Source organism: Castor canadensis, chromosome 19 (genome assembly GCF_047511655.1).
Source record: "Castor canadensis chromosome 19, mCasCan1.hap1v2, whole genome shotgun sequence".
NCBI classification, from domain to species: Eukaryota; Metazoa; Chordata; class Mammalia; order Rodentia; family Castoridae; genus Castor; species Castor canadensis.
In genome coordinates, this window is record NC_133404.1 from 25,156,234 (window position 1) to 25,181,517 (window position 25,284).

The following is a 25,284-nucleotide window of genomic DNA, read 5'->3' on the forward strand; positions in this document are numbered from 1 at the left end:
AGAGAACAGGATAGGAAAAATAGTATCTGGGGGTTAGCAACAGGGAGAGGGGGTTAGGACATAAGGAAAGGGTATAGGAGTATGAATATGACAGAAATATTTTGTACTTATATAGAAAAATGGAAAATTAAGATCTGTTGAAACTATTACAGGAACTGGGTGAGGGGAATAAAGAGAATGATGGAGGGGGTGAATTCAACAATGATACACTGTTAAGAATCTTGCTAAATGTCATGATGTATCTCCAGTACAACAACAATAAAAAAGAAATAAATGAAAGGAACAAAAACTTTTAAAATTGAAGCCTAATGCATTCTCTTTATTCTATGAAAAATTAAAGCAAAGCAGCATTACACCACTGGAGGAAAGGTGGTAAGCACTGCATCATCTGACATGATAGGAAGGCCAAGGTTTCCCTCAATATTGGCCATTCAGGAGATCTGAATTGCTTTGGAAATAGTATATATGTAACTTTGTAACAAAGAGACTTGACTCTAGTGGATACATGGGCAAACACATTCTCATACATGCCAATCCTCACATAATAGCTGAGCCCCTGATCTACATAGATAGGTACAGATGTTCATCCATCCCATTGAGATGTGTTATGTCTACTGTTGCGAATTGTGCATGCTTTTCTACCCCATAGTGGGTCATCATATCCACACTCCTAGAGAATACTGTGGGAACTGCAGATTATCAGGTGAGTTCTGTTTGCAAGTGATTGCATTAAAATCCATGCTCCAAGGGGAAGACAATAGACAGTCAGTGGTTTTTTCCTCACCCAGATGGTAGATATTATCAACAATTCCATCTCTCAGGTGGGCACAAGAGATAACAGATACTATTCAGGAAGTAGACTGAGTAGGCATTGTACATCCCACACAGAGGACATAAAATGTCTATATAGTTGGGCTCACAAAATACTTTTTTGCATTCACCAAATGCTTTCTGCAGCTTACTCGTAGATATAAGTGCAAAGACATGTTTGCCTCACTTGGAAGAGCCAACAATTGGTTGTTTATGTGCTCCTCAAGGATTTCTCTTCTGGTCCCACTATTTGAGAGGGTTTAATGCCTAGAGACCTACTCATCTTTTGAGAACCATCCCAGTACTCACTGGAAAATTATGATATTCTGTTAAACTCATCAGATTTATGTCTCTTGAAAAAGGTTACCCCATTAAAAGTCCTTGATCATTTGGAATCAAGACAATGGTCAAGAAATGTCCAGAATTTCCTGGTGAGAGGGGAGGGACAGTGTTGGGGTGGGGTGGAGGACAGAACTATAAAATTCCTGAGTGTGATATAGTTGGGTAAAGCCCAAGAAGATGTAGGAATATCAAGAGCCCTGAAACTAAATAAATCCTTGTATGCTTACTAGGAAGTTAGAAGGCCTTCATTTCCCAATTTAGCCCAAATTTTGAGGCCATCATATAATCTTATAAGGGCACAGAAACTGTGGGAATGGAATAGTAAAAAGGTTTTACTCCAGGAACAACCTTAAAATTCAAACACAAGATAGACTTGTGACTTATAAAGGAATGGGCTGAGCCCTCTGATTGAGTGGATGTAAATAATGTGTGCTCACTGGCTTCTAGTCATGTTTGTTAAGGGAACAGAGGAATTCTACGTCCTGTTACAAAACCAGTGTTTTGCAGTTTACCAAGATGTTTAGCAAATAGATGCTCTAACTGGAGGTAACTGGATTACCCTAACAAGGGTTGGGTTAATTGTCTGTCTGACCCACATTGGCCTTAACCCAAAGTAGAACTCCAGTTAGGAGGCATGCATATTTTCCCTCATATGTATCCAAACCTTTCGGGAACCACAGGGACTATTGTGACCTTTACAATGTACAGTGAATTTAAAATTAGTTCCAAATCCATCTTGTGAGAAATAAGGTGAAGTGTATGAGGGAGGTGGGGACCTTGTGAGGATGTGTGGTACACACGAGTGTAGTAAGGACCTGTCACCAAATACACTGCCATAGTTACCAGGTGGATGAAAACAAGAATGGGAATAGAAGCCAAGGGGAACAGTTTTAAGCAGCCTGCTGAGTGATTAGTAAGGAGTCATACCCAGTCATTTGGTGTACTTATTCCTAGATATTGAGGAGTGTTGGTATTAGGTCTTCTTTAATGGTCTGGGAGAATTCAACAATAAATCCATCAGGACCTGGGCTTTTCTTTTTTGGGAGGTTCTTTGTAACTGTTAATCTCATTGCTTGTTATAGATCAGTTCCAGTTTTTAATGGCCTCTTGGTACAATTTTAGCCATTCGTAAGTGTCAAGAAATTTATCTAGGGTGGGGGGAAGGGGGAGAAATGACCCAAGCATTATATGTACATATGAATAATAAAATAAATAAATAAAATAAAAGAGAAATTTATCTATTTCATCTTCATTTGCAGTTGGCTTGATTATAGGTTTTTAAAGCATTTCTGCATGATCATCTGAATTTCATTGGTGTCTGTTGTCCTATTCCCTTTTTCACCTCTGATTTTATTAATTCTGGTCTTCCCCTTTCTTCTTTTAGTTAATTTGGCTAGAGCTTGGTCCATTTTGTTTTGTTTTATTTTTTAAACAGCATATTGTTTCACTGATTCATTGTAACTTTTTTGGTTCTATGATTCATTGATTTCTGCCCTGATTTTTTACTCTCAGTCTATTACTTTTGGGTTGGCTTGATCTTGCATTTCTAAGCGTTTTTGATGTATCATAATATTATCTGATGTCAAATTTTGTGATGTGGGTATTCATGGCTATAAACATCCCTCTTAAGACGACTTTTGCTGTGTCCCACACGTTCTAGTATGTATTGTCACCATTTTCACTTGAATCTAGGAATTTCTTCTTTTTTGGCAGTAATGGGGTTTGAACTCCAGGCCTTATGCTTGTCAGGCAGGCACTCTACCACTTGAGACATTCCAGCAGCCCTCCTAATTTCTTCAATCACCCATTGATTATTAAAAAGTGTGTTGTTCATGATAAAAGCGAGAGCACACAAGGGAGGGGTGAGGATAGGTAAGACACCTAAAAAATTTGCTAGCATTTGTTGCCCTCAACGCAGAGAAACTAAAGCAGATACCTTAAAAGCAACTGAGGCCAATAGGAAAAGGGGAACAGGTACTAGAGAAAAGGTTAGTTCAAGAAGAATTAACCTAGAAGGTAACACCCACGCACAGGAAATCAATGTGAGTCAATGCCCTGTATAGCTATCCTTATCTCAACCAGCAAAAACCCTTGTTCCTTCCTATTATTGCTTATACTCTCTCTACAACAAAATTAGAAATAAGGGCAAAATAGTTTCTGCTGGGTATTGAGCGGGGGAGAGGGAGGGGGCGGAATGGGTGGTAAGGGAGGGGGTGGGGGCAGGGGGGAGAAATGAACCAAGCCTTGTATGCACATATGAATAATAAAAGAAAAAGGAAAAAAAAAAGAAAAAAAAAGTGTGTTGTTAAATCTCCATGAGTTTAAATGATTTTTGTGGATTTCTTTTTTATTGGTTTCTAATTTTACTCTATTATGATCTGTTAGGATACAGGGGATTATTTAACTTTTTGTATTTATTGTGGTTTGCTTTACAACCTAGGATGTGGTCTATTTTGGAGAAAGTTACATGGGCAGAGAAAAATGTGTAATTTGTTCCTGTGGGATGAAATACCCTACAAATGTCTGTTATGTCCATTTCGTCCATGGTATTACTTAGTTCTAAGATATTGTTTTGATTTTTTGTTTGGATGTTCTGTCTGTTCAAGAAAGTGAGCTGTTCAGATCTCTCACAATTATTGCATATGGTCCTCTCAAGTCTGTAAAGCTCAGAAGTGTTTGTTTAATAAACTTGGGGGTGTTGATGTTTATTGCATATATATTTTAATTTGTTATATGTTCCTGCTGGATTGTCCCCTGTACAAGTATATGATGACTTTATCTCTCATGACTGACTTTTGCATAAGAAACACTTTATCTGATATGAGAATAGCTACTCCTGCATGCTTTTGGTTTCTGTTTGCCTGGTAAATCTTTTTCCGTAGTTCTGTCTTTGTTAATGAGACATATTTCTTGTAAACAACAGATTATTGAATCTTGCTTTTTGATCCAATGTGATATCTGTATGTTTGGAAAGGAGAGTTAAGTCCATTTCCATTTAAGGTTATGATTAAGGGGTGTTTATTGATTAATCAATACACAAAAATCAGTAGCATTTTTGGTGGGTCTGAAGACCTAAGGCAGATGAGTGAGTTTCCTCCCCCCAATGGAGTTGGAGGCCTGCATTCCTGCATCCTGAGAGGGAGTTATAAATCTGCATTTCTTCATTCTAAAGAAGAGATACAGAGTCTGACAGATCTGCCACAGTGCTGATGAGCAAAATGCTCTCAAGATTGTTCCCTTCCCCCAGTAACGGTGCTAACTATAGCAGTTCACCTAAGAAAGCCCACAAAATTGGCCCACAGCCAATGAGAAACCCCCGCAACCCAGAGTTAAAACATCCATAAAAACCCCAGCCTTGACCAGGAACTAGAGAAAAGGTTAGATCAAAAAGAATTAACCTAGAAGGTAACACACACGCACAGGAAATTAATGTGAGTCAACTCCCTGTATAGCTATCCTTATCTCAACAAGCAAAACCCCTTGTTCCTTCCTATTATTGCTTATACTCTCTCTTCAACAAAATTAGAAATAAGGGCAAAATAGTTTCTACCGGGTATTGAGGGGGCAGGGGGGAGAGGGAGGGGGCGGAGTGGGTGGTAAGGGAGGGGGTGGGGGCAGGGGGAGAAATGACCCGAGCCTTGTATGTACATATGAATAATAAAACAATAAAAAAAAAACCCAGCCTTTACCTGAGCAGGGAGTTAACGATTTCTGGGCTCCGCTGCACTTCTCTAGCTATAGCCTTTCCCATCTCTCTAATAAATCCTACTTTATATACAAGCTTTAGCACATCATTCAGCTGCCTCATGGGCCAATTCCCTGGCCTGTGAAGTCAAGGACCCTCGACACCAGCCTGAAACACTTCAACACCAGCAGGTAACATTTGGTGACCCATAAGGGGACCAGTCTTCACCTGAGGTCAGTATAGGTTGTGCCAAACTGGGAAAGGCTGCCTAGGAACATGGCCATGACCATCTGGCCCTCTGATGAAGTCTGTTCTCCAGGACAGCTCCCCCACCACCATGGCCTAGCTATGGTGGACCTCTCAGGTCAACCTTCTCTCTCTCTCTCTCTCTCTCTCTCTCTCTATCTCTCTCTCTCCTCTTGTTAAGGATGCTTTCTCCCTTAGGAATGTGAGGAAAAGCACCGAGCCCATTACAGTAAGGCAGTCAATCTGAGAGAAGTCAGACGCCAGCTGGGAGCTTATACTGGACTGCCAATGCTATGTGGGTGAAGCTGAACTTCAGTGCACCAAGGCTTTTTTTCCTCTCCTTAAACTCTCTCTTTTTCAAGATCTGACCCGCTTAGGTGGAAGTCTGAAAACAGCAAGTGGAAAGGAAAGTTTCTGTTCAAGCTATAAGGGTGCTCTGGCTGGGGCACACCCCAGTGTAGCCCAAAGGGTAGAGATGCAACTTTCTGACCTACCCTGAGGCCCCAAAAGCACCTAAGTGTAGGACCTCTCCAACCATGTCTGAGGCAAACAGACAATTAGATATCTTATGGTTCCTTCATGGTTTTTGTAACCTGCTGCCACTCCCCCACAAAGGGATGAGAGGAAAAATAAACACACACAGGCACATGTACACAGGGAGTAGGGAGAGGTGACAGGCTGCAGGATGGGTCACTCATCCTGGGCATAGAAGGGGGGCAGTGGAACTTTGCCTCATTCCCAGCCCTGCCCTACGCCTTGGGATTGACTGACCCAGCCCTTGAAAGCTAATTGTTATTTCAAGGTTATAGTCCCAGAAATAGCAAAATGGGCATTACTGTGGTCTGTAAAGGTCTCATTTAAAATTTCCTACACTTTTCACCTCAGCATAAAATTATTTTTCCCTCCAAATATTAACACTAGTTGTTCCCTTATGGCACTGTGATCACCTTACTTCCCTGAGTACACTTCTCTAAATTTACAGGTACCCCTCTCAAGGAGAAATCCCTTTAAAGAGGCTGCCTACTGTTAGATAAAAGGCAGGATCCTAGAGCTTTCCTCACTGTATCAGTCAGGTGGCCTAAACTGACCAGTTCAATGTCCTGGATCCTGGTCATGGATGGTGGGGAAAGTCACGAGATAGTGATACCTGGTCTTGTTAGTTAGGTCATTCCCAGTCAGGACGCTGACAAGAAGGGAACTGACCCAATTATTGTTGTTACTGTTTTTCTAGATGGGTCCTGCCCCTTCCACTCTTCCAGCCTCAGTTCCAAGCAGTCCCTGATGGCCTATCTACTGAAACATTGGAAGGGCCTTGACCCTAACCTCAAAAAAAAAAAAAAAAAAACCTTCATCTTTCTTTGTACTGAGGCTTGGCCTCAGTATCTCTTAGATGACCACAAGAAGTGGTCTTCATAGGGTTCCTTAAATTACAATACCATACTCCAATTAGACCTTTTCTGTAACTGGGAAAAAAGTGGATTGAGGTACCCTACATACAACTTTTTCTTCATCTCTCAGACCACCCAGAATGGCTCCATAATTGCTATTTAGATACTCAAACATTGGCTAGTATTTGTAAGCCACAGGATAAACATGGGGAAGTAGAACCAGAAAATCCCCTTATCAATGACAAGTGCCCCACCCCTACTGCTCCACCCTCTGCCCTACCTTCTAAGCCACCCCAATATTCAGAGCCTCCTAATGGGTGCATCCTCCTTCAGCAAGCAATGATAGGAAGAGGATGTGGCTATGTTCCCTCCCAGTTATCAGATCTAAGGGAGATTTTAAAATATCTGGGCAGTTATACTGATGCCCCAGACCAATACATCCAAGCCTTTATTTCTGTGACCCAAACCTTTGAATTGGCATGGGAGGATATTATGCTTCTACCAGACCAAACACTTTCTTCATTATTAAAGCAATAGGTTCTGGCCAAAGCCACTAAGGTTGGAAATGATTACCATTCACAATGAGCCCCAATACCTGTGGCACCTGAAAATGAAGAAATAAATGTGCCTATACCCACAGGGGCACAGGCAGTCCCCTTGGCAGATCCACACTGGAAGCACAATGGTGAGGAAGATGAGTGGCATCGATGCCACTTCATCCATCTTATAGTGGAAGGGCTAAAAATGGCCAAAGTCAAACCTCTAAACTATTCCCAGGTGACTATAGTACAACAAGGCCCTGATGAAAACCCCCTTACCTTTCTACAGTGTCTTAAGGATGCTATCAAAAAGCACACCACAGTGGACCCAGAGTCACAGGTGGGAGAGGTTCTCCTCAAAGATAAATTTCTAACACAGTCAGTCCCAGATATTCATAGAAGCAAAAGTCTGTGGCTGAAGGAGAAAAATCATTGGCTCAATTAACACAACTAGCCATGTCTGTGTACTATAACCAGGACATTACTAAAAAGAGAGAAAAAGACAAGAAACACCATGACATCATTGCAGCTCTCAGGGAGGGCCCAACCCAACTGGGGCCAACATTCCAAACTTGCTACCATTGTGGAGGACAGGAGGGGCACTTCCGCAGAGAATGCCCAAAAGGGAGTCAGCCCGGGAGACAGCCCTGCTCCCCTCCAGGACCCTGCCCTCTCTGCAAAGGTAACCACTGGAAGTCTAAGTGCCCCTGTCTCCAGATAGAAGGCAGGGTGCCATCTCCTATGGATGATGGGTCCTGAGGCCTCCTGTGCAGGCTCCACTTCTTAACATCAATGTTGAGGAGCCTCAGATAACCATAACAATAGAGATCAAAAAGTCAATTTCCCACTAGAGAGTGGAGTCCATTTCTCTGTCTTACCATTCTCTCTTGGTCCCTGGTCCAATGACAACATTACCATTTAGAGCCAACTGGCAAGCCCCTAGAGTGCTATTTTACCCACCCTCTGGCCTGCTCTTGGGGAGACCTCCACTTCTGTCATTCTTTCCTCATAGTTCGTGAAACTCCAGTACACATACTAGGGCAGGATTTACTATCTCAACTAAAAGCTCAAATTCTCCTCCCAGCAGGGGACTATTTCTGCTGCCCTCTCCTTCAGGAACAAATAGATCCCAATGGGGACTGATGGGATGACTGTAGGGTGAGCCAAAATGGCTCTCCCTATTCAAATAAAACTCAAAAAATCATTCACAGTTTCCACACCAACAACAATAACCCCTCAAGTCTGAGGGAAGATGAGGCCTCTTACTTATCATAAATTCCTAAAAAAAGCAAGGGATTCTAATTAGTTGCACCAGCTCCTATAATACTCCTATTCCTGCTATCCAGAAGGGGCCAAACAAATGGAGACTGGATCAAGATCTCTGTCTCATTAATGAAGCAGTGATTCCCTCCACCCAATTGTTCCAAATCTCTATACTCTATTGTCTCAAATACCCTCAAAAGCCCAATATTACTCTGTACTAGATTTAAAGGATCCTTTCTTTTGTGTTCCTCTGCATCCTGACAGTCAGTCTCTGTTTGCCTTTGAGGATCCCACAAACCCTTCACAGCAACTTGGGCAGTTTTTCCACAAGGGTTTAGAGACAGCCCTCATCTTTTTGGACAGGCCCTAACTAGAGACTTATTAGATTGACACTACCCAGAGGCCACCCTTCTTCAACATGTTGATGACTTACCTCTGTAGAGAGCCACAGAGCCCCTCATCTGCAGGGCAACTGAGTCCCTTTTAAAATTTCTGGCCTCCATGAAGAAGAATGAAATGTTATCATTCACAGGTAAATTGATGGAATTGGAGAACATCATTCTGAGTGAGGTTAACCTGGCCCAAAAGACCAAAAGTCATATGTTCTCCCTCATATGTGGACATTAGCTCAAGGGCAAACACAACAAGGGGATTGGACTTTGATCACGTGATAAAGCGAGAGCACACAAGGGAGGTATGAGGATAGGTAAGGCACCTGAAAAAACTAGGTAGCATTTGTTGCCCTCAACGCAGAGAAACTAAAGCAGATACTTTAAAGCAACTGAGGCCAATAGGAGAAGGGGACCAGGAACTAGAGTAAAGGTTAGTTCAAGAAGAATTAACTTACAAGGTAACACATATGCACAGGAAATCAATGCAAGTCAACTCCCTGTATAGATATCCTTATCTCAACTAGGAAAAACTTTTGGTCCTTCCTATTATTGATTATACTCTCTGTTCAACAAAACTAGAGATAACGGCAAAATAGTTTCTGCCAGGTAGCAAGGGGTAAGGAGGGGTGAGGGAGGGAGTGGGGGGGTCAGGGAGGGGGGTGGAGGGAAGGGGGGATAAATGACCCAAATATTGTATGCACATATGAATAAAATAAAAATTAAAAAAGAAAAGAATAAAATTTCTGGCCTCCCAGGAATACAAAGACTCTGAGGAAAAGGCTCAATTATGCCTCCTGCAGGTCACCTACCTAGGTGTGGTTTTTAAGGGACAGACTCTCTCCCTGAGTCATGAGCGAATCATCCCAACCCACTGGGTGGGTTGAAGCATTCCCCTGCTCCTCTGAAAAGGTCTGGGAGGTAATTTAGGTGCTATTTAATTAAATTATCCCTAGATTCAGATTCCCTCAGACTCTCCAAAGTGACAATTGGCCGGCCTTCCAAGCAGAAGTCACTCAGGGAGTCTCTAAGTCTTGGGGAATCAAATATCATCTCCACTGTGCCTGGAGACTCCAATCCCAGGCAAGGTTGAGTGAGCCAATGGATTCCTCAAGAGACATCTGTCTAAGTTGACTCAGGAAACTTACCTCCCTTGGCAAAAATTACTACCTTTAGCCTTAATCTGACTTAGAAACACCCCAAATAAAATTGGCCTTACTCCCTTTGAAGTCTTGTATGGGAGACCCTTTCTCTAAAAAGATTTAATTTTAGACCGTGAAATAACAAACCTAGTCTCTCAAATCGCAAAACTAGCCAAGTTTCAGCAGGTCCTCTCTGAAGTAGGGAGGGAAGAGCCTCAACGCCTCTCTCTGGTTACCTTTCATCCTGGAAATTTAGTCCTTATCAAACTTCCCCATAACTCCTGAGATCTCTCTGAACCCCCTTGGAAAGGGCCATACCCCATCTTGTTATCTACCCCCACAGGAATTAAGGTTGCTGGTCTAGACTCCTGGGTTCACATCTCCCGAGTGAAACACTGGACACCAGAGCCTGATGCACCCACCCCGTAGCCACACCCTGCTCCACCAGCCTACTCCTGTGAGCCAGTAGAAGACCTCAAATATCTTTTCAAAAGGAATGCCTTGAACACATAACCTATGCCTTCACTTTCTCCCTTTGTGTGGGCTGTTTTTATTCTGGTCCCTTTTCTTCTGAGTGTTGGTTTGTAGGCAACTTCTCCCCGAGTGGATATGGCCCCAATGAGTAGCCTTGAGTGGTGGGTATCTCGTCCTGTGTATTCTGCTCTTTGTGCTCTCCTCCCTCTTATAGTCTGCACCTTGGCTGCGGTTCCTCCTCCCTGCCCTTATGATTGCAGTTACTATAATGCTGCACCTGGTTGCTCACACAGCAACCTTTGCTGTTTAAAAAATGTACAACTATATGGCAAGGCCTTCAGCACAGGATTTGTCAGCATGTATGGTCCCACCCAATGCCTTCGAAGAGCAGGCCAATGGATCTGTTGATGACAGGAGGGGACAGAGGGAGAAAATACAAAAGAGACTGTAAATGGAAAAGTTGAAATACTTGCTGGCATGTCACAGGAGGATCATATAAACTATGTATGCCAGATTTACCACTTCCCACTCCCTCTCCCAGAAAAAAATTACAACCCCCTCAGTTTCAGCCATCCATGGATCTAAATTCCCAGCTTTTCAGGTTACTAAACTCTGCCCCTCATCTTTTGAACTCTACAATCCCCTCTTTGGCTGAGGATTGCTGGCTTTGTCTCTCTCCAAGCCTTCTAGAGGTATTGGCAACCCCCATGGACTCGCTTGAAGTTTCACCAGGTAATAAATGAAACCCTCCCTTAACAAAACCTAGTATTACCAAGATAGAACTAACCTATCCTGCTCCCCAGTGCCTCCAAAGTTTACAGGGGTCAATTCCACTGGGGAAAATCTCCAAGAGCCTTTGCATCAATATCACATAGTCATCAAATAACACTCAGTGTGTGTTTTCTCCTGGAACTTATTTTGTTTGTGGAACATTTGCTTGCGTCCTGGATGAAAGGGAACCTGTTCTGAGGCTCTCCTGACTCCACAAATTGATGTTGTCCCTGGTCCCCAATCCCTTCCTTTTCCTCTAGAGGCATACACTTGGTCAAAAAGACCTATCCAAGTCATTCCCTTACTGATAGCTATGGGGATCATGGCTGAAATAGGTACTGGCATTGGGGGCATCTCCTCATCAGTTGATACCTATCAAAATCTGTCAACAGAATTTAATAATGACATAGAACAGATCACTCACTCCACAGAGGCTTTACAGGACCAGATAGATTCACTCGTGTCAATAGTGCACCAAATTAGGTGTGCACTTGACCTATTAACTGCTGAAAAGGGTGGAACATGCCTTTTCCCTAAATGAGGAATGTTGCTTTTATACTAATAAATCTGGGGTGGTCAGAGACATGGTTCAACAGTTAAAAGAATGTGCTACAAAATGGAGACAAGAGCTAGCCAATTTGTGGTCCTTCTGGGACAACATATGGAGCTGGGCTCCTTGGGCACTACCTCTGGCTGGCCCACATTTTATGCTCCTTCTAATACTCCTATTTGGGCCTTGTATAATAAATGCTGTTACCAAATTCATATCTCAACAGGTCCAGTGGATCAAACTCCAGTTCTTAGTAAAGGAATACTCACCTCTGCCTACACATGAGCCCTCCATCCTGTTCTATTGGGGGCCCCTGGAGACCACAGGTCAACCTCTGAGATAAGTACTACTTTCCCTACCCCTAGGCTCCCCACTGTCAGCATGAAGAAGCTAAATGAGTCATCACTCCTCTCCCCAGAAGCATTTGAGTACTTGTCTTAGAGGGGAGACTTGTTGGGTCTGAAGATCTAAGGCACATGAGTGAGTATCCCACCCTTCCCTGGAGAGCAATATCATTCCTACATCCTGAGGAGCTGGAGGCCTGCTTTCCTGCATCCTGAGAGGGAGTTGTAAATCCACATTTCTGCATCCTAAAGAAGAGATACAGAGTCTGATAGATCTGCGCAGTGCTGATGAGCAAAATGCTCTCAAGATTGTTCCCTTTCCCCCTATAAAGGTGCTAATTATACCAATTCAAGTAAGAAAGTCTGCAAAATCCACAGACAGTGAGAACCACCCCCCCAAACTCAGCGTTAAAACAACCATAAAAACCCCAGCCTTTACCTGAGCAGGGAGTTATGATTTCTGGGCTCCTCTGCACTTCTCTGGCTGGAGCCTGTCCTTTCTATCTAATAAATCCCACTTTATATACTGGCTTTGGCTTCTCATTCAGCTGCCTCATGAGCCAGTTCCCTGGCCTGTGAAGGCAAGGACCCTGACGCCAGCCTGCAACACTTCAACACCAGCACATAACATTTCTATATACAAACAATGAATAGTCTGTAAAGGAAATCAGGAAGACAACACCATTCATAATAGCTTAAAAATTAAAATACATAGGACTAAATTTAATGAAGAATGTGGCTATCCTAGCAAGGAAATTACTAGTCACTAAAAAAAGAAATCAATGAAGACATCAGAAGATTGAAGGACACCCCATGCTTATGAATCAGCAGAATGAATATTGTGAAAATGATTATACTAACAAACACAATTGTATGTTCAATGTAATATCTATCAAAATTCCAATGACATTCTTCATGGAGACTGAAAAGTCAACCTTAAAGTTCAAATGAAAGAACAAAAGATCTTGAATAGCCACAATATTCTGAACAATAAAAGCAATGCTAGAGGTATCACAATACTGGACTTCAAACTCCACTACAGAGCCGTAGTAATAAAAGCAGCATAGTAATAAAAGCAGTAATAAAAATTTTTGGTACTGGCACAAAAAGTGACATGAAGAGCAATACATGCCACTTTACATAACCCAAACAAGTACAGCCACCTGATTTTTGACAAAAGAGCCCACAATATACACTGGATAAAAGATAGCCTTTTCAACAAATGGTGCTGTGAAAACTGGATTTCCACATATGGAAGACTGAACCTAGATCTCAGTCTCTTACATTGTAGTAGCATCAACTCAAAGTAGATTAAAGATCTTAATGTAGGATCTGAAACAGTGAAATTACTTCAGGAAAGAACGGGGAACCCACTGGACCACATAGGCATAGGTAATAGCTTTATGAATAGTATTCTAATAGCTCAGTAATTAAGAGAAAGGTTTGACAAATGAAAGTGCATGAAACTAAAGGCTTCTGCACAGCAAAGGAAATGGTCACCAGCTATATATCTGACAAGAATTAATAACCAGAATATACAGGGTACTCAAAAACCTAACCTCTCAAAGAATCAACAACCTACTGATTAAATGGCAAATGAACTGAACTGACAATTCTCTAAAGCAGAAGTACAAATGGCCAATAAACATATGAAGAGATGCTCAAGATCTTTGACTACCCCAGTTGTGATCAGGTACCCTGCCCCCTGTAACCTGGTGTAGCCTGCAGCCCAACCCCTTGTGTGGCAGCAGCTAATGGTAGTGAGGGAGTCCCCACAGAAGCAGGTCCAGATAGCCCATCACCAGGTCTGGATGTCTATTGATGTGGTGCTCCAGTTGCAAAATTAAGACCTATGTTGATTCCATCTCTGCGTGGTTACCCAGCTCATTGTTAGATGAAGGGGAAACCTCCAGCCTGCAGTGACAGGCATGCACTGTAGAAGAACAGTCCTATTTGGCGTTCACAGTCTCATTCACCAAAGAAGCATTTTTGTGGGAAGAGGGGTGGGGAGGGATGAGAAAATGATACTTAGGTCAGAGTTCACAGTGGTCTTCAGGGAGTCAGCCCCCACTTCAGTGTGCCTCCTGTCTGGTGAGAAGAAGGCATGTACCTAAAAGCATGTACCACATTCTGTGCCACAGCCTTAGAAAATACCAACAATGTGTGTCTCTTTTTAGCCGTCTGTTACCATGGACTTAGGCCAAGGCATGGGCCTCAGATGCCCCCTTCTCAAAACGCAGTGGGCTTATATGTTGTCACTTCCATTGCACCTGTGAATTCACAGAATTGTGAGGTGTTTGTGTTAAATGACATCTAAGCAAAGGAAACAGTATATGGAATGTCACACATTGACATGACCAAATACCTCATGAAAAAGGTACACTTATAGCAAATTGTGAAATTTTCCATGAAAAAAAGGAGAAACTACCCAAAATAATTATGAATACTTGCTTAGAAAACAAGGAGACTTATGCATAAGAGACTTCTAAATATCATGGTCTTTTATGCAAATAGATGGAGTATCAAAAGCATTTTGTATTTTGCTCATTTTGATTTTCGTTTATGTCAGCAAAGTGAGAAGCATTTGTAGAAAAGAATATCTTTTTCAGTAATTTCAATTTGGCAAATTTTATTGGTGAGGTAATGCTTGTGATGAATTTTATTGGGCTCCTTGTTTTGAATTGTAGTTTAGGTGAGCCGACAGATTCTTACAAATCATTTCTGAACTTTAGCTCCCTGTTGCCTTATTTCTGCAAAACAAAAGGAGAAAGACTGAATTTTTAGGTTGGGGATATAGCTGAGTGGATAAATACAAGATCCCGGGTTTGATCCCCAGTACTGAAAAAAAAAAAATCCGGATTTTGTTCTTAGCAATAAATAACAATATTTTACTTTTGTCCATTACTTTATTTTAGCCAAGCATTTTCATTAGTACTATTTAATCTAATCTTCCTTTGACCCTCAGGCAGATGGGGGTGTTCTCATTTATAAATGAGGAAATTGAAGATGTAGGGGTTAAGTGTTATGGTCTTGGAAAACAACTGGTAAATGGTTGCTGGAGCTTGGGCTTAAAATATTTGACATCAAATATTGTTTACTTTCTTGCTCAGTATGATGAAATGCAGAAACAGAATACTGTAGTAACAACCAAATGTTGATCCTAAAATTTAACAGCATATCAACGTGAGGTATTGTTACACAAGACTCAGTGATCCATTGGCTACTTAATTTCAGCCAGTTCTATTTCTTCTGCAAAAGTATACTACCATAATTATTTCTGGTAAAATCATTAGACTGAAAGAGTCACAGAATAGATAAGCTGCAAGGCAATTCAAATGCCAGCACAGTGTTTATTACTTGGGAAGAAGTCCTGTGGAGAGGAGTATCCAGCCAAAGCCAGAACACCAATGTCAGTTACACACTTGGAGTAGATATAGGAAGGGGTGTGGGGGGGAAATTTTGCTGAGTGGGAAAATTTTTCCAGGCTTAAAAATCGCTAGGGGAAGCTAGAGGAGGTAAGTGGGGCCTACCAGCTCTGGACCTCTGGGGAGGTGACATTGCATTTCCTTGAGGGTGGTCAGGTGTTTCCATTAAGCGGCCTTCAAGGGTAGGGGTCCCATCCTAACCTGGCTTGCCTTTTCTTCATACTAACAAAAATGGAGCTGTATTTTTGAGTAGTCTGCATGCTCGTTTCAGAAATTGTGTAGACATTGCTTTGATGTCCAATGGCATAATAACTGCAGATTCTAGAACCCCCTGGAGACCAGGCGATTTAATGCAGAGCTCTGGGAGTAATGATGCTAGGCCACTTTCAGGAACTCATGAAGCATTTTCATTAATTAAATCATTTGTTGTATAAGAATATTGAAGTAAATAACCTATTTTTTCTACATACTTCTTGTTTTTGTAAGCATCATGGAAATTTGTATTTGACAATTTAAAGAACTACACATAAAATACTTAACTGTTCTGTCTTGGTTTACTTTTTTTTTTCTTTGGTGATACAAGGATTTAAACTTGGGGCCTCATACTTGTAAAAACTGCTCTACTGCTGGAGCCACTCCGCCTGCTTTTGTGTGTGTGTGTGTGTGTGTGTGTGTGTGTGTGTCTGTAATAGAAATATGTAGAAAAAGTGCCTCCGTTTTGAGCCCGGCTGGGTCTCCATTCTGATCTCCAATGATTTCAGTCAATTTTCACAGCAACCACTTCTCTTACCCAAGGCAGACATAAAAACAACCCCACCTCTGAGTCTCATGCTGCGCCATTCTCATGGGCAGCCTGGCAGCTTGAGCCTGTCATAAAACTTTGCCTGCTGGACTTGAGAGTCTCTCATGAGCTTTTCTTTGCAAGCGGCATTTTCCTAACAGTGTGCGTGCGTGTGCGTGTGCGTGTGTGTGTGTGTGTGTGCGTGTTGGGTATTTTCACAACAGGGTCCACAAACTGTTTTCCAAAGGCTGGCTTCAAATTGCAATCCCAATCTCTACATCCAAAGAAGCTAGGATTGGAGGTGTGAGCCCGTGGCATCTGGCTTTCCTTACTTTTTTAAAGATGTATAATGATGGCATCACTCTCACAGGGATTAGGACAATAAATGAGTTAGGATGTAACCTATTTAATCAGCATTTGGTCCTCCTTACATGCTAGCTAACAATAAGCTAGCTAACACTGATGTCTTTTCAAAAACTATTTTATGACAGGGTTTTTTGGTTTATGTGAACAGCTCCTGTCTTAGCATGCACAAAGCCCTGAGGACAAACTCCAATACCACCAAAAATAATACTTTAACTCAACTATATTTGGTTACAAACATTTCAGTCTTTTGAAATCATCAGCAAAACACTTACTTGAAAATTCTTGTCCCAGAATATTCCCTGGGGCAGACTTTATGAGAAAAAAAAGCATTTTCCCAAAGATATCATCTGACCGTATATGTACCAGTGTAAATTGTGTTTTGTTTTGGCAGTACTGCAGTTTGAGCTCAGGATCTCAAGATTGCTAGGCAGGCTTCTACTTTTGAACAACTCCAAAAGTCACTTTATTTTGTTGGATACTTTCTAGGTAGGGAATCTTGAACTATTTGCCAGGCTGACCTCAAGTCACTATCCTCCTGACCTCAGCCTTCCTAGTAGCTAAGATTAAAGGCATGAACCAGCAGTACCTAACTATACTAATTTTTTAAAAATTTTCATAGACTAAGAATGAAAAGAACAGATTTGGGTGCTACAAAAACCCTAAATAAAACAAAAGGTGGGTGTGGCAAAGGAAAACCACATAGCCTCAGGTATGCAAAGAGAGTACTTTAGCCAAGCACCAGTGGGATGACAACTGTAATCCTAGCAAATAGTTGGCGAGACCCTATCTCAAAAATACCAAATGCAGAAAGGGTTGACTGAGTGGCTCAAGAGGTAGAGTACCTGCCCTAGAGTTCAAACTCCAGTGACACTAAAAAAACAAAAAAGAAAAGAAAGCACTTTAACAATGAAGTACATTCCAGACCTAAGAATTTATGAATGTAGGTAGTTTTGAATTCCAACACACATTAATCCTTTAACACAGAATAGTGCATTTTTAGAGCAATGAAAAGACAATAAATATAAATTTGATGGTTTAGATCAGCAATTTATGAAAAGAAACAAAATTATTTAGTTGTCTTGGTGGCATATACATATAGGGCAAGAATCAGTAGGCTGAGGCAGGAAGATGTTCAATTCAAGATTATATTGGTTATTTAGTGAAACTATATTTGATGGAAAAAAGTTAGTTACTAAACTATGTTCATGGACATACCTCTTTTCGTGATAAAATCTGTTTTGTTCAGTGGTTAAATTGTTCACCTTGGTAGAAATTGGATGAAAGGGTATACCTTTTAGTAAAGGAAAAAACAGATAAATTCCCTGTATGTATGTATGTATGTATATGTGGAGGTATGTATGTATTTATCTGTTTAGTTGTACTTGGATTTGAACTCAGGGTCTTACATTTCTTTTACACATGCTCTACCATTTGACTTTCACCATCAGTTCCTAGAACTTTTTCTTTTTTGTTTTTTTTTTTAGTGGTATTGGGTTTTGTACTCAAGGCATCACACTTGCTAGGCAGGCATTCTTCCACTTGAATCACTCCTCAAGCCGAATGTACTTTTTCTCAACTCTCCAAATCTCAACAATCCTTGATGTTTGGAGGTTGACATATCCTGACCTCTGAAAAAGAGTGAGGAAAAAGAACACTCCTGGCCAGAGAGAATGCAGGAATAAAACCCCTCACTAAAAGTAGCTATCCCAGTAGGGGCCCTTAAACAGAACCCTGACACGCTAAACGAGCTTCAGAGAGTATACTTCTATACTTAAGAAAAAAGTCTTTCCTGAGATTAGAAATATAGACTAGCTGTGTCGCACTTGCATAGTATGCCTGAGTTTCTGTGTTTAAGCACCATTTAGCAAAAATCAATCAATAAATAAATCGATATATAAATTAATAAAACTTGCTTTTACCAGCATCAGTGGTTAGTTTGTTGGAGCAAGGGTTCAGGTGTCTGACTCACATGACTGAGAAGTCCAGGCAACCAGTGATCAATATGATTACATCCAAGACTGTGCATTTACTGTGAAAAAAATTATTCAATGATTTTTGAAAATTTACCTGTAAAAATGTAAAAGCATTGCAAGGAAGGCTTTATTAGGACCACTGTGATAGAGTATGGGATTCATTGTGATGGAAATTTTTAGTGTTGGAGACAGACATTGGGCTCAACTCTGACCACAGCAGGTACAACCTGGTATTTATAGTTAAAAAGCAATACACAGTACATGGGATGGAAAATTACTAAGGGGAAAAACATCATGATTAACCAGGGTGTGATACTGGCTAAACTCATCTAACAGTACTCTTATTAAAGAAAGGCAGGGCCAGGGGTTGGTGGCTCACACCTGTAATCCTAGCTACTAAGGATACAGGGATCAGGAGGTTCTTTGTTCAAAGCTAGCCAAAGCAAATAGTTCATGAGAACCTATGTTAAAAATACCCTAAACAAAACAGGACTGGTGGAGTGGCTCAAGTGGCTGAGTGGCTGCCTTGCAAGCTTGAGGCTCTGAGTTCAAGTCCCAGCACCAGAAAACAAAAGAAAGACAGGCTAGAATAATCAAACATCACTTGGAAGTTTGTTGTGGATCAGGACATTGATCACATACTGGGGGTGATCAGTTATCAATACTGAGAAACATAGTTATTATATTTTGCTATAATAGGATTTAACAGAAAAAATTAAAATGCTGAATGATTTTTGAGAATCATTCTGAAGCCTGATGAAATGGTGGTTTATAATTCAATAATCCCTGACATGCAGTAGGCCTGGAGACCAATGAGTAGTACCCAAACAATCAAACAAAAAACAGAAGGCTAAGTTTTGGTATTTCAAACTCTGTCACTCTGCATATTCATTATACTCCCATTACTACAATGGTGCTCACATTATCACCCAAATATTATTGTGAACTAACTTGTTTTTCCAGTATTTGTGTTTGTTTTGGTTCAATTAAATCTTAAAAAGCATAGCATGTCAGGCCTCAGTGGGTCATGCCTGTAATCATAGCTACTCGGAAGGCAGAGATAAGGAGGATCCCACAGTTTGAAGCCAGCCTCAGCACATAGCTCTGCAAGACCATATCTTGAAAAATACCCTTCACAAAAATGTCTGGTGGAGAGGCTCAAGGTATAGGACCTGAGTTCATAACCTAGTACCAGAAAAAAGCATACAAGTTCAAAATCTTCCACAATTCATGAACTTGTCATTTTCTCATTAATCATTCAGAATTTAACTGTGAGTGTATGTTCATATGTGAGTTTGGATCTGGTGAAAAGCTAAGCACAATTATGTAAAAATTATGCAACTTTAAAATATTTTCATGATAAGAAATTTAAGGGGATGTAGGGAGCCAAGTGCTGGTGGCTCATACTTTTACTCCTACCTACTTGGAAGGCTGAAATGGGGTGGATCATAGTTGGAAGACAGCCCAGCCAAGAAGTTAACTAGATCCGATGTCTAAATTAACCAGAGCAAAAGGAACTGGATTTGGTAGCATAAGTGTAGAGTGCATGTTTTGTGTGCTTGTAGCACAGAGTTCAAACCCCTGGCCCACCAAAAATAAAAGTGTGGAATAATTCCAAAATTAAAAACATCCTTTGACAAATTCAGGAATGTTCAACTAGTACCACAGGTATACATATTCATGAATACATACCCAATCACAGTATACACATATACACACAGTTTACAAATCTCTATATATGTATATGTACACACGAACAACCTTTTTTGGGTTATATTTCTATTTAGGGAGGAAATCTGTGCTCATTTAACAAATTATAAGAATTCAAAACATTTGGAAATGCACAATTCTCTAAGCCTTTTGATTTGTGCAGTTCCACCTTCAATGTGTTCACTTTGTCTTTCTATTCAAATACACAATTAAAAAATACCTTCATGAGGGTGGGGTATTGTTCAGTGGTACAGCAATACCACTTGCTTAGCCTGTGTTACCCCTGGATTCAACACAACGCAGGAAAAATGTCTGTTTATTTGTTGTTTCTTTGTATTTATATGTATGATTTAACATACAAAATTATAATACAACCGAGCAAGGTAATAATAGTATTCGTTAACAATGTAGTATTCCAAAAGTTTGAAATGTTAAGTGGAGAATCTTTTTTTGAAAGTGAGAAATTTACATTGAAATACCAATGCAATTAATGAAATAAAAACTTTCTCTGAAGTCTAAGGTTACATACCTCCACCCCATCAATGATTAAATTGCTAGTGGATCAAATGCTTCTTAATACACTTAAAATTCTTGATATTCATAAAATACTTCTTAAAATGTAGTTTGGGGTAGATGTTATTTTATGTTGTCATCCTTGAATTGCAGAAAATCTCAATTCAAGAAGTATTATTCTGTCCAGCATAGGCTGTTTTGAAAACCAGTATTACTACAGAAGACTTTCTCTCAGGCTCACACCAGCCGGACCCGGTCCCTGGGGCTCAGATGCCAGGAAGAACCGCGACCTCCAAGCTGAGGCGGCAGAGGAAGTGCGTCATCATTCAGCGCTTCCGGAAGGTGAGGCGCGGTGAGGATGGCTGCGGCCCCCGAAACTGCTTATGCCAGTGTTGTAGGAGGCTTGGGAAGGGATGGAAAATGCCTTATAGGTTTTAGGCTTAATGGTCACGGGAGAGTGAGGGGCAGTATTTATTGTTGTTTTGCTTTTCTGTTCAACACATTTTTTCATACAAATATTTCATACAAATTTGCACGTAAAATCTGAACAACCTACCGTATATAACATAGATGTGAAAATATACAGCTTTCTCTGGTAATATTTTCTTGTTTCCTTTCAATCTGGCTTTACCAATACGACCAAAAGAGTGTTTTGATTTTATGTAAAACAAAATGAAAATTGTTTTGCGTCCATTCTATTGTTAGAATTCAGTCATGGGTCGATTTGTATGTGTTTCATCCTTTAAAATGTTTGGGATCGTTTTCTTCTCTTTCTTTTTGCAATACTGGGTATTTGGAATATTTTTAACATAATTGAATTACTAAAGAATTTTTCAGTAGGTTTAATGGTAGAGATTATTCCTACTTAAGATTCCTCTTAAGTATTGTGTTTGGGGGTGGATTGTAAAGAATTGTCTTTTTATGTTACCATTCTCTCATTTTTTATTACAAAATACCTGTTATGAAAGAGGCCAGAAACAAGGACTGTTGAGAGCCTATTTGACAAACTGCTACACTGTTTATCTCAAAGGTTCATATAGACCTTGCATAACATAGCAGTAGTAGCTGTTTCTTTGGGTTTCTAATGTGTTTTGTTTAAAATTTATTTAATGAAATCTCACATGATAAATTTGAATGTGTATATATAAATGGACCACTGCAATGTCTTCCTGTGTGGGAAGGATATCAGGCTAAATGAGGAAAATAGCATAGGCAAGTAGTTATTTATAGACAATGATCATTTAGAGAGGTGGGATGAATAGAATATTATTAAGCAGTAAGGGGGGATTCTGACTGAGGATAGTATCATGGTGATTAGTTGTCATCTGTGCAATAGTGAAAGTTGAAAAAAATTAATCTATCTAGAGTGTGGGAGTTTTGGTAAATCAAGTTAGCAGGTATTGTGGGAAAATTGGATTCTATCAGAATGTACCTGGATGGTCCTTGCAGAAAGTAACAAAGAGACTGAACAAGTTTTATTAAGCAATGATTTTTTTGTTGTATTGGTGAATTTAAGTTTCTGGTGTGTTGTTTGTTGATGTGCTTCTTGAGGATGGAACCCCGAGCTTGGTGCATGCGAGGCAGGTATTGCACCACTGTGATATAAGTGAATTCCAGAAAATCAAGGTATGATAAAATTTTACCTCTCCTTCATCTGTGACTCTTTCCCCTTTTGATGGAAGAAAAAGCACATTTTTCTCGACTTCTAGATTTATACTCTTGTGTTTTGAAAACATGTTTTATGTTTTCTAATTCTTAACTTTCATGTGTAATAATGGAAATTGAAAGCGAAAATTCCTTGATCCTGCTCCTTCCCCATAATTTGTTCTGCAGATTTTCCTGCCTCCGCTTAAGGTTCTTTATCTTTTGAAAGTAGATATGTTAACTATCTCAAGCCTATTCTCGTTACCCTTAGCTTTCATAGACCCTCTTAGTCTCCTCCTCCTCTGATATTATAAATGACTTTAAAACTTTTTTTCTTAAACATAAAAACATTTTCATTATGCTCTTGTAGGTGTAATTTTATCTAATATTTTGTACCAGAGTTTAATTGTTTCTACCATTTTGCATATTTACTTTTCTTCAGTGATATTGTTTAACTTTCTTTATATCTCTTTGCCAAAGGTTATTGTTCTCTACACATTTATTAGCATCATCCAGGGGCTTCTTAATATACTAAGAACAAACTTCAACCTAGGGCTAAAATTCACCAGTTCCTTTTGTTGGCTTGTAATTTACATTTTTAACTAGTGCCTGTGTGAGAGAAGTCAAAGATCCCCACTCGAATACCAGTTAGATACTTGTGAAGAAAAATCACAGATGTGTACAGAATAAGAGGAAAGAGCAGAGGTGAATCCCAGTTTGAAAATAAAAATGAGTGTTTTAACACCCAAATATCCTAAGCACTGTGGAGCAGGTGTGGGATCAGATACAGGGATGGAAACAAACCTAATCCCAGACCTACTGATACAGAATTCATAGTAATTTGTATATTCCTTATATTTTGGGAATCACTGAGCTAGATTCCCTCAGAAATCTCTAGTTTCAGGAGCAAAAGTCACCTTGGAGAGCATTTGGATGGTTATTGCTTTTTGTCTGTGTCCTAAGTCAGCTGCAGGTTTTTTTTTTTTTTCCAGAAGAATCAGGCATTTCTGGCCCCATACTACATGTACTCTTTGGGATGGTGTTAGGGCCCTTGTCTGGTTTGATCAATCCCCCCAAACTCCAGGATCAATTCCCAGTACTACAAAACATAGTATCCCTAGGGGTGTTCTGTCCTCCTCTCCTATCTAGCTTGGCAGTGGGACTCAAAAATTGTGGAATTTGCATAGACTTAAAGATAGCTACAAAATTCTAGTCACTCAGACTCCTGTACAGATCTTCTTAATACAGGACCACATCTGACAAAGGGCAAAAGCAACTGAAATGCAACTTCAGCTTCCTGAAAACTTCAAAAACAGTTCATTTTAGGCAGATTGACTAAACAGGGGCATGGCATTTCCCAGAAACTCCCTCACGTTATTTGTAAGGACACAGCTGCATGTATTTATTGTGAAAAAGTCATGGGATATTTGAGGAATTCCTTGCAGGTGGGTTCTTGCAACTAACCCCAGAATCTTTTCAGTCTGCATTGAGGCAGCAGATCATTTATTAACTTAGGAAGAGTCCACCTTGCTTTCCAGGTAAGAGAGTAGGAGCAACTCTGGAACAGAAACCTAAGCATTGGGATTAACAGACAATAACATCAGTTCCTCCTTGTCATGCAGAGTTTTAGGACGCCCAGCCAGAGTGGAGCTGAACATCATAGGACGCTTGCATCTAGGTGTTACTTCCAGCTTGCATGTAGGTGAACATATGTTCAGCTTATTATCTCATAACTGATGTGCAGGTACTATTTCTTTCTTTGTCTCTGCTAGTTACATGGCTGATGCTGAAAAGGAGCTCATAGCCTTGTAGGCCAATTCTCTACGGTACTCCTCAGCTCATTCTTTATAGTTGTTCTTTTCACAAATGAATAAAAGGACAAGAGCATGGATCTACTGGTTTAGTGTTTCCCTAGTAACCTCAAGGCCCTGAGTCCAACCCCAGTATGGCCAAAAAAGTTGTTCTTTGGGTAGTCTAAGGTATTGGGGGGATTGTTTTGAACATAGAATATGTTTCCAGTATAAGTTATCATCTATAGAATACTGTATAATTCACAGCTCTTCTGGCTTTCCATGGAAATTACTATGCTACAGATGATGAAAATGTTATACAAGATGAGGCTCAGTAGTAGTGAGATTGATTAGCATGTGTAGGGACCAGTGTTTAATTTCCACCATCACAAGAAAAAAAAGCCAAAAATTAAGCTGACAGTCAAAGAGGTAGAGCTGGAGTACAAAGTTAAGTATTCACAATGTTCTGCTCTTTAGAGACTTCACTGAATTTAATTCCTGAAGTTCAAGTTTACTGCATGGAACCCAGAACACTTTGTCATTTATTAAAAATGAATTCTGATCCCTGGGAATGGTGGTGCACAATTGTGAAAACTGCACTCAGGAGGTAAAGCCAAGTAAATCATGTTTGAGGTCAGCCTGGGATATATAATGAGGTTCTGTCTCAAAAAAATGTAATCTACATATAAGAAATATTTCAGAAAACAGTGCTGCTTTGCCAATTTGTAAAGCTTATAGACAAATTGTGAAATTAGCTTAGCAAAACTGTTGGCATTCCTTCCCAATCTTGACCTCCTCTACCAACAAGAACCCTCCATGCAGCTCTTCATACTTACATTCCTTTTGATTATGTATTTAACCAATAGGGATTGTGTGTGTTCTCTTTCTCTTGTCCTTATTATACATGCTATTTTCTTTTTCACTTAATATCATATGTGTAATAGTTATACATGCTGTTGTGTGTAAGTCCAGATTGATCCTTTTCATTTGTAGACAGCATAATGTGTACTTTACCAGATACTACATTTAGCAGATATATGTGAATATCACACATTTGTGTATGTATATACTTAGTCATCATCAATAGATTTATCCCCTACTAGATGGATCTTTCCTATGCTCGGTGTTTGGGTTGTGTG